This window comes from Engraulis encrasicolus, chromosome 6 (assembly GCF_034702125.1).
Source record: "Engraulis encrasicolus isolate BLACKSEA-1 chromosome 6, IST_EnEncr_1.0, whole genome shotgun sequence".
Lineage (NCBI taxonomy): Eukaryota > Metazoa > Chordata > Actinopteri > Clupeiformes > Engraulidae > Engraulis > Engraulis encrasicolus.
The window spans coordinates 43,285,400-43,297,899 of NC_085862.1; the positions used below are offsets into that span (position 1 = coordinate 43,285,400).

At 43.9% G+C, this 12,500-nt stretch overlaps 1 protein-coding gene across 1 annotated transcript in view; it reads left to right on the forward strand.

Moving 5' to 3' along the window:
* Positions 1 to 3,666: 3,666 nt before the first annotated feature.
* The window catches only part of bcar3 (BCAR3 adaptor protein, NSP family member), a 130,733-nt gene continuing 121,899 nt past the window's right edge, over positions 3,667 to 12,500 (forward strand). Inside the window, exon 1 of the mRNA XM_063201700.1 lies at positions 3,667 to 3,877. The gene's annotated coding sequence lies outside the window, so the exon portion shown is untranslated. The remainder of the gene's footprint in view (positions 3,878 to 12,500) is intronic.

Genomic DNA, 12,500 nt, shown 5'->3' on the forward strand with positions numbered 1-12,500 from the left:
GTCCTTCTGCTTGTCTACATGTCTGTCTGGCTGTCTGTGTCTGCCTACTTGTCTGTCTTCCTGACTGCACGTCTGTCATTCTCCATCTATCCTTCTGTTTGTCTACATGTCTGTCTGTCTTTCTATCTGGCTGCATGTCTGTCTGTCCTCTCTGTTAGTTTATCTGCTTTGACAGCAAAGGTGACATCCATGCACGTCCGTGTCTCTGTCTGACAGACTGTTTGACTGTGTGCCTGCCTCTCGCCCCATCTGCCTTTCTTATTCTTCCTGTACAGATCTGCGACGTATCAGTCTCTCTTAATGTTGTACGCCTGTATTTCTCTCTGTCTCTCTCTCTCTCTCTCTCTCTCTCTCTCTCTCTCTCTCTCTCTCTCTCCACCAACCTGTCTGATTGTCTGTCTTACTGTAACGTTTGTCTCTCTGACTGACTGCATGTCTGGCTGTCCATCTGCCATCCTGTTTGTCTGGTTGTCTTCCTGTCTGTCTATCTGACTTCATGTCTGTCTGTTTAAGGGTCATTCTACGTTTCCAGTGCGCTTTTGGCAAACGCAAAATGTCAATTATCAGGGTTTTTTTTTCAAATAAATGACCTATATGTTTCCATGGTGTATATATTTAAGTTTCCAAACAAACAAATTGCCAAGATTAATCTTGAATCATTTGATAAATACTCTAATGAAAGCAAACATTTACTTCATTATTTTGTCAACAGTGTTATGGACAAATACTATGCAATTTCAAACATATATAAAAACATACGTTTGAAAGTGCTTATGTCCCTTAGCAATAATGTTCTAATTAATCTGTGCAACTGATATAGAACATGTGATTGTTGAGCTTCATAAGTAGGATTTTATGATTCACTGTGATACAGACTACGGATGGCACAAACCGCACCGAAAACCGAAACCGTACAATTCACACACATACTGAACCGAACCGTGCAATCCATCGCAAACCGCAATTCATGTACTGCCCAGAAAAATATGCAAAACATATTCTAGACAGATCTAGAACAGATTCTAGGAGTATCTTATCCAGTCTCTCTAATTAAAACATTAGCGTATACGACCAAATCAGAGGATGACACAATTGAAATCACACCATTTTTCACATTATAAGCCTATACAAACCATATGTAGGATATTTAGTGATAAGTCCGATTCTATTAGCCAGTGCACCATTTATCATGAACTAAAAAAAAAGAACCGTAGAGAACCGAAAACCGTGACCTTGACACCGTGATATGAACCTAACCGTGATTTTTGTGAACCGTACCACCCCTAATACAGACTGACACATTTTTCATTATAAATCCCTGTAACGTCTGATTTGAATTTAGTCACCCTCCTTACACAAGACCTCCCTCTCCAGAGATAATCCCTAGTTCTGTTCATAGGATTTTTCCAACACATAAGGGATCAATAGCACAAAAACATTTTCAAAACATTTAACCGTGTTACTCAACTGTGTTACTGTCAACAGTGCAGGGGAACAAGTCTGCACTTTTTTAGGAGAAAAAGCAGAGCAGACAAACTATTTTAACAAATTCTACAAATTATTTTGTTTGTTTGTCTGTCAATATGGAGATAAATTGGCAAAAACATACTCCTCCTCAACTGTCATAGCTGCGTAACACCATTGACGGTAACACGGCTTGACATTTCAGCCATTTTTATGGTGTTGTGCTAACTGAGGACCTCAGAAGTTCCACCACAACACCTTAATCAATTCATGTATTTGTATGCTTTATCTGTGTTTTTCTACATGTGATTTCTAATTCAGATTCTTATGAATATGTTGATAACACAGTTGACAGGCAATTTTCCCGCTATGAGAACATGAAAAAGAATGGATTAAATTATGGAAGGATGGAGCTCAAAACCAACCAAAAAGTCTTCCCATATCCTGCCAAAGAGGTTATGACATCATGTGATGTTATTCATATGGCCGAAGACCAAACCATTACTGATTTATGGAGGGGGTTTCAGACCGTGACACGGTTAACATAGTTTTTGTGGACACACACAAAATGACAAATTTCATGTATAATGGAAAGCACAATGGTCTTTCTGACAGTTTTGTCATATTGTGATGATTACTGTGAATCAACATTTGCAATCGTCTTGGGCAAAGTTTCTTTACATGCTAATATGAAGACTGAATCTGAGATTTGGAAAGCAGGACGGCAAGAAAACACCCAAAACCAGTATTAAATATTCATTCTTGCTGATGGAAATAATGCCATGTCTTCACTTTCTGTATTAGCCTATATGAAAGATAAATGTGTGCTAATGTCCAAAACATCACTGAATGCAGTTAATAGTTAGTGGAATTGGCAAATAAAATCCATGGACTTAAAAGTGCAGCCGAATCGTAGAACGAGCCTTAAGTGTCTGCCCACCCGCCTGCCCTGATGGCAAGGGTGCCACCTGTGCCAACCCTGCTATCTGCCTCTTCTGAACAGTACCCACTACCCATGCAGGGAGGACACATGTAAATATTGGCAGGGTTGGACGCCCATATCACAGGCAGGGTATGATAGCGCTGCTTCATGGTAGGCAAGGGCTTCCCTCTAATATAACCCGCTAATTATGCATCATTTTGGCATCTCTGTCTGACACGGGTGAGAAAATCAAAAGGGGGGAAGCCATAGACACGCATCGTCGTCTTCGCAAGAGTGTGGGGAGAATGTCCATTATGTGCAGATAACAGTGTTCATAGCTCCTATCTCCCTGGAGCCCTCGTTTGGATCCAGCACATCACAGATATAAATACCACTGGCCTTGTGTTTTATGTATCAACCCTCCCTCCAGTCAGAACAAAAGAACTGGAGTTTGTTTTTACAACATGAGTGACTTTCACTGTAACCTACAAGGCTCAGTTCTCCTCCAACAAGCACTTAAATTATAATTGTATAATTGAAAAGGATACATGATGCACACATATATTCATGGTGCACACACACACACACACACACACACACACACAGAGAGAGAGAGAGAGAGAGAGAGAGAGAGAGAGAGAGAGAGAGAGAGAGAGAGAGAGAGAGAGAGAGAGAGAGAGAGAGAGAGATGCCTAATGTCTTTCCCACTCACACATTATTTTTATATGGTGGTTGGAAGTGATTATAAGTGTTGCCGATGAACAAAGAGGGAAATGATAAGGTTGGGTCGGAGCTACTCAGAAACAATAGTCAGGCACACACAGCTGAGTTTGCTTTGGCTTGCTGCCTGGGGTGATGTCACGTTTTCCTATGGGCAGCAAATTGGCTCCATCAATCACCTACATATCATCAAGTGCCTACAAGGTAGAGATAAGCCAGACCTTTTTTAATATGAGCCACCTGTTCATCTGTAATAAAATCATTCCACTCACATCAAATTACATCGTTTGTTCAACAAAAAACAGTGCACATTAATTCAGGCTTTTGTTTTGACACTGCGCGTAAAGTTTAAAATTCATATCCATTATGAAAAATGTTTAACACTACCATTTAAAAGTTCATGTCATGTTTTGCAGAGCATGTGAGCGGGAAAAGTATACAACCTGGAATGGAATGTCTAATCGTAGGCTATGTCGACACAGCATCCCCTTTAGCTCAGCGCCCCTGTTTTGAGCGCGAGCCAGCCGTTGGCGTTCAGTACCAGCAACAGCTTTGCGCAGAGGTGCGCGAGCTGCGAGATGTGATGACCTGCCTGACAGCTCTCGAAGCTCAACCTATCATTTGAGCAGGACAGGACTTGGGAGGAAGAAAGAGGGAGAGCCCGAGAGAGTGAGAGAGAATTCCGGTGTAAACTAATCGCTGTCTGGATTGGCACACAGGGATTTTGGACAACTTCAAATATCCTCTTCCCTTCACCTGCAACAACCCGAGGTAGGCTGATAAATTTTCTTTTGGGTTGCTATCGCCATTGCTCTGCGTGGGTCTGTGTTCATATATTATTATTTAATTAAAAGTTTCCCGATGTGTCTTATGTGCCTTATCACATAGGCTAATTCACCACCGGGCTAACAAATTAATGTAAGAAAGTTCATCAGGAGATGATCCTCTACCGACGGTACGCTGATTCGCCACAAGGATAGCATGGATTTATTTTATGCGCCTGAGTTAGGCTACATCAATGTGACAGTTCATTTGTGTTGTCCAACTGAATGAATTTAGTGGCGTGTTATTGTGTTATTAGTCTGTTGCACTTTGCAACCTGGTTGAAATTCTAATATGAACTGCACTGAATTGTGATTGGCATTGTAATTTGGTGATGCCTCACTTTTGTGATCAAGTCAGAAAACTGAGTTTGTCTCCGTCTGTTTATGTGAAATCGCTCAGTGGCTCCTGGGGTATTCAGCTGAAGAAAAACACTTTTCGTTTATGGAGCTTTCTCACATGCAGTCTCACAAGTTCAGTCATGCAGCTTATTAGCAGGAGTTTCTCGCTTTCCACTGACCTGCGAGGGCTTTTCTCTAGTGGAAGGGGGCATCAACAACCCCCCTCGCCTGACTCGCAACCCCAGTGCAGTGAGTGCACCTCAGATGGGTGGGGAAAATCGCATCGCTTATACCTCAGGGCACACGAATGCGGGGGTTAGCCGGTGTTTTTGCTATACCACCACCGCTGTAATCTCAGAGGCAAGCAATCGAGACGTGAAGCCCTCTGGCAAGTCTCTCACAACCACCAGTCGCGCCACAGCGCTGCCGCATGTCAGGCTTTCATGTGGCAGTGCATGTAATTCCACATGGCTAGATGAAGGCATACTTTCCCACCTAAAAACACACTGAATTCCATAAGCCCTACTACTGTATAATTTCTCAGATCTACCATGATAAAACAAAATAGGGGGGAGTGTTGAGGCGTTGAACGTGCAGAGTGCAGCACTTTTTGGCTGGGTACCTAATGATGACTCAACCACGAGGACAGGTTCAAGGTCCGTTCCAGTTTGCAGAGGCGAGTGTAGAAGGCCTACAGATCAATGAGACTGTAGTTAAATAATTAGTTTGTTGGGGGAAAACACCGTTTCATTCAGATTATTAAAGGACAGGGGAAGGAGGCTGTTGTGTGTTAACTGTTTCAGGAGCGAGTGTCCTTCCAGTGACTCCAGCTTTGCGCCATCAGCATCTCCTACTGGCTCTTACCTTGAACCCCTCTTTAGATTTTTCATCTCACTAAGTGAGTGATGTGAAGTGTTGACAAAGGAAGAATGCAAATGAAAGCTAGTGCTGTCTTTTCTATTCTTTTTTCTTTCTTTCTTTTTTCTTCCTTCTTTTTTTGTTTCTTTCTTTCTTTTGCTTTCTTTTGTATATTTTTTTCACAAACAATCCCAACATTTACCCCCAGTTTTTAAACAGGAGATCTATCTTCATGTTCACTTCAAGGGCTTAAAGAAAATTCTTGATATTTCCTCATCGTAGCTCTGTGGTGGTTTTAAAGCAACGAGCGGCCTCGCCTCTCCTCCCTCGTGGCTATTGCAAATAATGTTCACCAGCTGATCAGCTCCTGCTCCTGCTCATGCATTCCACTGGAAGTGTTCATGAGGAACTCCCTGTGCTCAACCTTTGCCCTCGCCACTCTCATTACAGCAGCAGGTTGTTTTTCTCATCTGCCTTGTGTGTGATTGGATGCTGCAGGGTGGAGACTGGAGCAGGGAGTCCCAAATTCACCCTCAGGATGATGCTGTAGTTCTAGTTACATAATATTAAATGTTGTTGCTATGAGATATGCCGGCTCCCGACATTAGAAGAAACAAATCTATGTCCGCACAGCACAATATTTTTTATGATGGCAGATGAAAGAAAAGTCTGTACATGGTGATTATCATTTAATTATTCAACAAACAGAAATGTGCCTAGGGTGATAAAGAGGAGGGTTAAGCTATCTGTTTAAAGAGTCTTAATGAAAAACACGAATATCAATAACACACATCAAAAGTGTTCAGTAAAGCGATATATTGCTGTCTTGATCTTTTTCTTCACTCAGAGTGTTATTGTACAGTCTTATGCAGAAGCCTTTCACAGCTTTGTTATACAATACACAAGAATGGCTTTTTCTTCTTTCAGGGAATTTATTCACGTTGAAATAAGACCCAAGACCTAAACAGAGGGAAAGAGAGAGAGAGAGAGAGAGAGAGACAGACAAACAGACAAACAGACAGACAGAGGGAAGAGGAAGGCTATCGGAGAGGAGCTGAGAGGTTGAAGCTGACCCAGGTACTTGCTCTCTTTGTCATCACTGTAAAAAAATTAAGTGTCATTTCAACACTTAGAGGGCACTCTGGGACCACATACACTCTAGAAGTCGACTCTATGAGTGTTGAATTAACGCTGCATTACTGTGCACAATTTAGACCTGAGGGAGCTCAGTCCCAAAGTCCTGGTATTGAGTTTCACTGTGTTCCTGTTGTTGAGTAGAATCTGGAGTTGTTCCCATGCAGGTCAGAGTGGGAAAACAAAATGTCACTGCTGAGACTTCCTTCCTACTACACACACATTTTGTTTCTTTTGCGCCTCACATTACTGTATGCAGATTTGTTTGCTTTTCCATCAGGACGTGGAATGGTTTTGCTGCAGCTGAATGTTCGTTCAAACCACCAGGGACATCCAAGTAACTTTGCTTTTTGTTTTGAAATCCCTGGTTGGTTTGGGCTATCCCAAGGGTGGCCCACACATCCTACTTTGAGTTAACCTAACGTACAATGAATAATGGGCCTATTAGAGGGTGACCTCTGCAGTATGTTACTACCTAACAGTCATACCGGTATACTATAAAAACTCAAATACAAAAACGACAATTTCCCACAATGTTCCAATATGGATATACTTCATTTTGCAACAAAGTTATTCAAATGTAGGAGGCATGTGTTGTGCAGCCTCTGCTGAAGCAGCTTTGTACAAACCAGACCTATACCTGTCTCAGAGAAACACCACCATGTGTTAACAAAATAGCAAGAGAGTTCAAACAATTTCATCAGTGAATAAACATAGCAGCAAGTAGGAGAGATATCGTGATAGAACTGCCTACAGCCGAGTCAGGGTCCTCTTAGCGATGTTTAGCGGTACATTAAACAGCCGCGTGCTATCTGACTGACGGAACGTGAGTCAGGCATTGCTGAGATGCTGGGAGGGTATAGTTAGCATCCTCCACCCCTTTAGCGCCAAGCACCAACTATGCCTGGCATGCTGTGATTCAGGGCAAGGGCTTCAGGGAGGGAAGGCTGGATGGAAAGGTCTGGCTCCCGGGTGAAGTTTCACAAGTTGAGAAATGCAAGATGGTGCCATGGTATTCAACGCAACAGAGAGAGAGAGAGAGAGAGAGAGAGAGAAAATTATGTATGTATATGTGCATGTGCATGTGGTGTGTGTGTGTCTGTGTCTGTGTCTGTTGTATGTGTATGCGCGTGAGAGAGAGAATGAGAGAACAAAACAGTGAGAAAAAGAGTGAGGGAAAGGAGAGAGATTAGGAGTTAGGGGTGTCAGTGTTGAGCAATGCAAGCAAGCCTGTATTTTTCTTTTTTTGCTTTTTTTTCTCGACCAGTTCATTTGAGCGAGAGCCAAATAAGGCAGATTTAACTGCTCCATATCCTCCAGTCAATATAGCTAATTGGAGGTGGTGGTGGTGGTGGTGGTGGTGGGGTGACGCCATCTTACATCACATGACTCTTACAGACCTCACATGATGTTGGGCTCATCAATCTGCGGCCATGCAACCAGTGTTGCCAGATGTGTCTGGTCAAATCCCGCCCAAAAGGTGCTCAAAAAACGCCAAGAAACGCTAAATTCCGCCCAATTTCAACAAATTGCATTGATTTCTATGGGCATAAAACTGCAGAAAAAACCCCGCCAAATGGCCGATTTTTCTCGTTTTTACCCGCCGACGGCCATCCCAAGCAGCCCAATTGGGCGGGTAACTGCCCAATCTGGCAACACTGGTGGTGGTAGGGTGTCGCCATCTTACATCACATCACTCTCATAGGCCTCGCATGATGTTGGGCCCATCAATTTGCGGCCATGCAGCCAGCGACACAAGCCACAGGCTCCGCGCGGGGATTAATGGTCAATATGATGCATTTGTACAGTACATTAATACTTTGGCCTCAAAGCGAATGTAATAATGTATGTAGAAATGCACCTAATTAAACATTTTATTAGATTTGACAAGTGTTGCCATGGGTTTTTTCACTCTCGGATAGTTGTACGGTTATGTAACATAGCGACGCAGTCTCACAACCAACTCGTCAATATTTATAGTATATTCATGGCCAGTCCTCAATATATGATGCCAAAGGTTTTCCTTTTGCAGTACATGATGATGCATAAGTCCAGGCTACCTAAACCCTAAAACTTACTTGGTAAGACTTTACTTTACGGATCGCTAATAAGGTGGTCATTTTGTGTTAATTTCATAGTTATTTCATAGTTATTTCAGGATAATAACTGTTTGTTTTTAGTAAAAACAGCAAAATAACCATACAGTTTCCAGTGCAGTGTGTGTGTGTGTGTGTCTGTGTGTTTGTGTGTGTCAACAAAGTGTCACCGTGCTGCGAGTCATCAGGGTGTCACCACAATGCACTGGAAACTGTATGGTTATTTTGCTGTTGTTACTAAAAACAAACAGTTATTACCCTGAAATAACTATGAAATAACTATGAAATTAACATGAAATTACCACCTTATTAGCGATCCGTAAAGTAAAGTGTTACCACCTATTTTATGGGGAGTCATGGGTAAGCGGTTAGGTCGTCAGACTTATAGCCCAAAGGTTGCCGGTTTCACTTCCGACCTGCCAGGTTGGTGGGGGTTAATTAACCAGTGCTCACCCCCATCCTCCTCTGTGACTGAGGTACTGTGGTACCGTCCCGTCGCAGTGCTCCCTTGGGGTGCCATTGGGGGCTGCCCCCTTGCACGGGTGAGGCATAGATGCAGTTTCATTGTGTGCAGTGTGCTGTGGAGTGCTGTATCGCAATGACAATGGGAGTTGGAGCTTTCACGTTCACCTGTGCCTAAACTTAACCATCACTGAAACATTCTACTGGAGTTTTCTGGAAGCATAGACAGCCCACATGCAGTATCCAGCATCAATAGCAGTACACACATAAACACTCACATAGCCTACCACGTAGCTATGGTGACACACTCAGCTGTTACACTCATTAGCACACACATTATTTGTTCCACACTTTGGACCTCACACACACACACGCATACCAACACACACACAGGCACACACACACACACACACACACACACACACACACACACACACACACACACACACACACACACACACACACACGCACACACACACACACAGGCACGCACACACACACACACAGCAGGGATCGTCTAACTAGTCTGGAACAATGACATCACTGTAGAGACCAGGAACATATTTCAGAGGAGAGGAATGGGGCACCATTAAGTCTATTTGTCTCCTGGGATTCATGTGTGTCCCCTGTTCTGTCAAGATGGGCTGCTTCGTCGAGATGAGCTACCTATAGGCTGTTACTATAAAGTAGTCCATATGCTATGCTTACCCGTAACCCCTAAGGGAGTCACTGTATTGTGTTCCCCAAGCACTTTACTATAGTTATGGCAGCTACATTCACAACAAACACCTCTCATTTTGACTAGGTCCCCTGAAGAAATAAAACATTCGCATTGTGAACATAATTTCCAAAGTTGACTTGCCTTACAAAAGCTGTATCAAATATTTACAGTATTTTGGTCTTTTATCATACTTCATTGGAAACCGCACTTTTGGAAAGCCTTTCCAAAGATGATAGTCACATTTCTCTGATACCAGCTTGCACCACACCCACACATACATTCTTTTTGTGGAAAAAAATGGGGTCTTTTAATGCTTCTATTATGCCAGAGACAGTGAAGAGAGACAGGAAATTAGCAGGTAGAGAGAGAGATGGAGAGGGCTCTGCAAATGACCTCTGGCCAGAATCGAACCAGGGTCGCCGGTGTAGCAGTCGAGTGCCCACGGCTGGGCCCCCATAAACATACGTTCTGCGGGAAACATGCTTTAGTAGCTCAGGTTGACCGGTAGCTCATATCGACATGACACAGTCTCCTGTCGCCCCAGGGGTCTTCTGGGTTGTCTGCTTTGACCTGTGAACTTAGGGTGGGAATCCATGCGATCTACGTAAATGGGCCGAGGCTACAGTACATGAGCACAGCTCAGGGCTACACTGGCAGTCTGTCCGTGTCCCCACAGTGATTATGCCCATGCTGGAGGAGATTAAGGTCAAGGCACTGTAAAGCTTCTTGGCCTGAACAGGGGACTCCACTCAATCAAATGCTTTAAAAAAAAAAAATCTCTCCCCTGTGCTGATTACCAGTTTGTTCCATTTTATTGAGCCTTTACTCATTTTTGGATTTGAGTTTCGAGGGCAGTGTGTCAGGAGCTCTATCAGGGAATGTGATATGGCACGTGGGCTTTAATTCAGCTAGGCTTTGTCCTTAACCACCTTTCAGATTCCCTCAACTTCGAACACAATATCACCGACGTGAGAGTGGGGGCCTGTCCAGCCTGGCCATTTTGAATGCTCTCTCTGTTCTCTTTCAATCGACTCATTTCCCCATCTCTATGGGAGTCAGCTCTCAGCTGTACGATTTGATGAGATGGCTCACTCATCTCCTTCAGAGAACCGGGGACATATTCATGTCCTAATTTTTTGCCCCCTCTGCGTGGCTTTTGGTCAGGCCCAGGGGATATAGAAGAGAAGAGAGAAAGAGGGAGAGAGAGATGGAGGAAAGACTTCTGAGGGAGATTGAATTGTTGCGCTGACACTGAGAAACAATCATTCGTCAAGACATCAGAGAGAAAGAGAGAACAGAGAGAGAGAGAGAGAGAGAGAGAGAGAGAGAGAGAGAGAGAGAGAGACAGAGAGAGACAGAGAGAGAAAGAGAGATCACAAGGCTTCAGCACTATGGGGATGGCAGGCAGATGAGCTAGTTCACGTGCTAATGACCCATGTGTCATAAAGGTTTTGGAAGGCCGTGACCCGGAAAAGGCCCATATGAGGTTAGAGGGAAAATGTTTGGACCACAGCCAGTCATGGAAATGCATGTGTGTGTGTGTGTGTGCGTGTGCGTGTCTGTGTGTGTGTGTGTGTGTGTGTGTGTGCGTGTGCGCGTAAGTTATGTGTGTATGTTAGGGGTGGTACAGTTCACAAAATTCACGGTTCGGTTCATATCACGGTGTCAAGGTCACGGTTTTCGGTTCTCTACGGTTCTTTTTTTTTTTAGTTCATGATAAATGGTGCACTGGCTAATAGAATCGGACTTATCACTAAATATCCTACATATGGTTTGTATAGGCTTATAATGTGAAAATGGTGTGATTTTAATTGTGTCATCCTCTGATTTGGTCTTATACGCTAATGTTTTAATCAGAGAGACTGGATAAGATACTCCTAGAATCTGTTCTAGATCTGTCTAGAATATGTTTTACATATTTTTCTGGGCAGTACATGAATTGCGGTTTGCGATGGATTGCACGGTTCGGTTCGGTATGTGTGTGAATTGTACGGTTTCGGTTTTCGGTGCGGTTTGTGCCATCCCTAGTGTCTGTGTGTCTGTGTGTGTGCGCATATGCACGTGATTGTGTACAAATCATGTGGGTCGCAATCGCTAAATCTCAGCTGGGCCAGACTTGGAGAAGAAAGATGAGTGCATTAAGACCTCATGAAGTAACTGAAAAACCTCAAGACTCATAATACCCTTCCACCCTAGACCCCGTACCCCTCCACCACCCCACCGTAGCAGCAGCCTGTCTGCCTGCCTGCTAGACCAATCAATGCTGCTTTTTGGGAGCCCGCAGAGAGCTCCTCTGAAAGCCACATGTGAGGAAAGAGGAAGCTGGCTTCTGTATTGGCCCAAACAGGATGCATAAGGCTAAGGCCGTGTGGCGAAGAGCCTCACACACGTGCATCAGCTCCGCAGACTGAGTGTGTGTGTGTGTGTGTGTGTGTGTGTGTGTGTGTGTGTGTGTGTGTGTGTGTGTGTGTGTGTGTGTGTGTGTGTGTGTGTGTGTGTGTGTGTGTGTGTGTGTGTGTGTGTGTGTGTGTGTGTGTGTGTGTGCGCGCACGCACGCGTGTGTGTGTGCGCACGAGCGCATCCTAGCTTGTGTGTCTTTTTTTGTTGTTGTGTGCCTTTGTTTGAGTATGTGTACAGTATGCATGTGTGTGTGTGTGTGTGTGTGTGTGTGTGTGTGTGTGTGTGTGTGTGTGTTTGTTTGTGTGTGTGCACAGTCTCTGTGTTTTTGTGTTTTGGGGGTATTGTCTCCAAGTCAACAGCAGGCCTCAACAATTAGTTTCCTGTTTCACCACAATGTCCCATCCACAGTCTGGCCGTCTGCTGTGTGTGTGTGTCAGGGCTTGACACTGGCACCTGCCAACCGGCAAAATGCTGGTAAAACCTGGCTGTGGCTAGTAATACTTTTGGTGTCTCTAGCCAATTTGGCTGGCAGCTTACTCCTTGGTATGACAGGCATATCA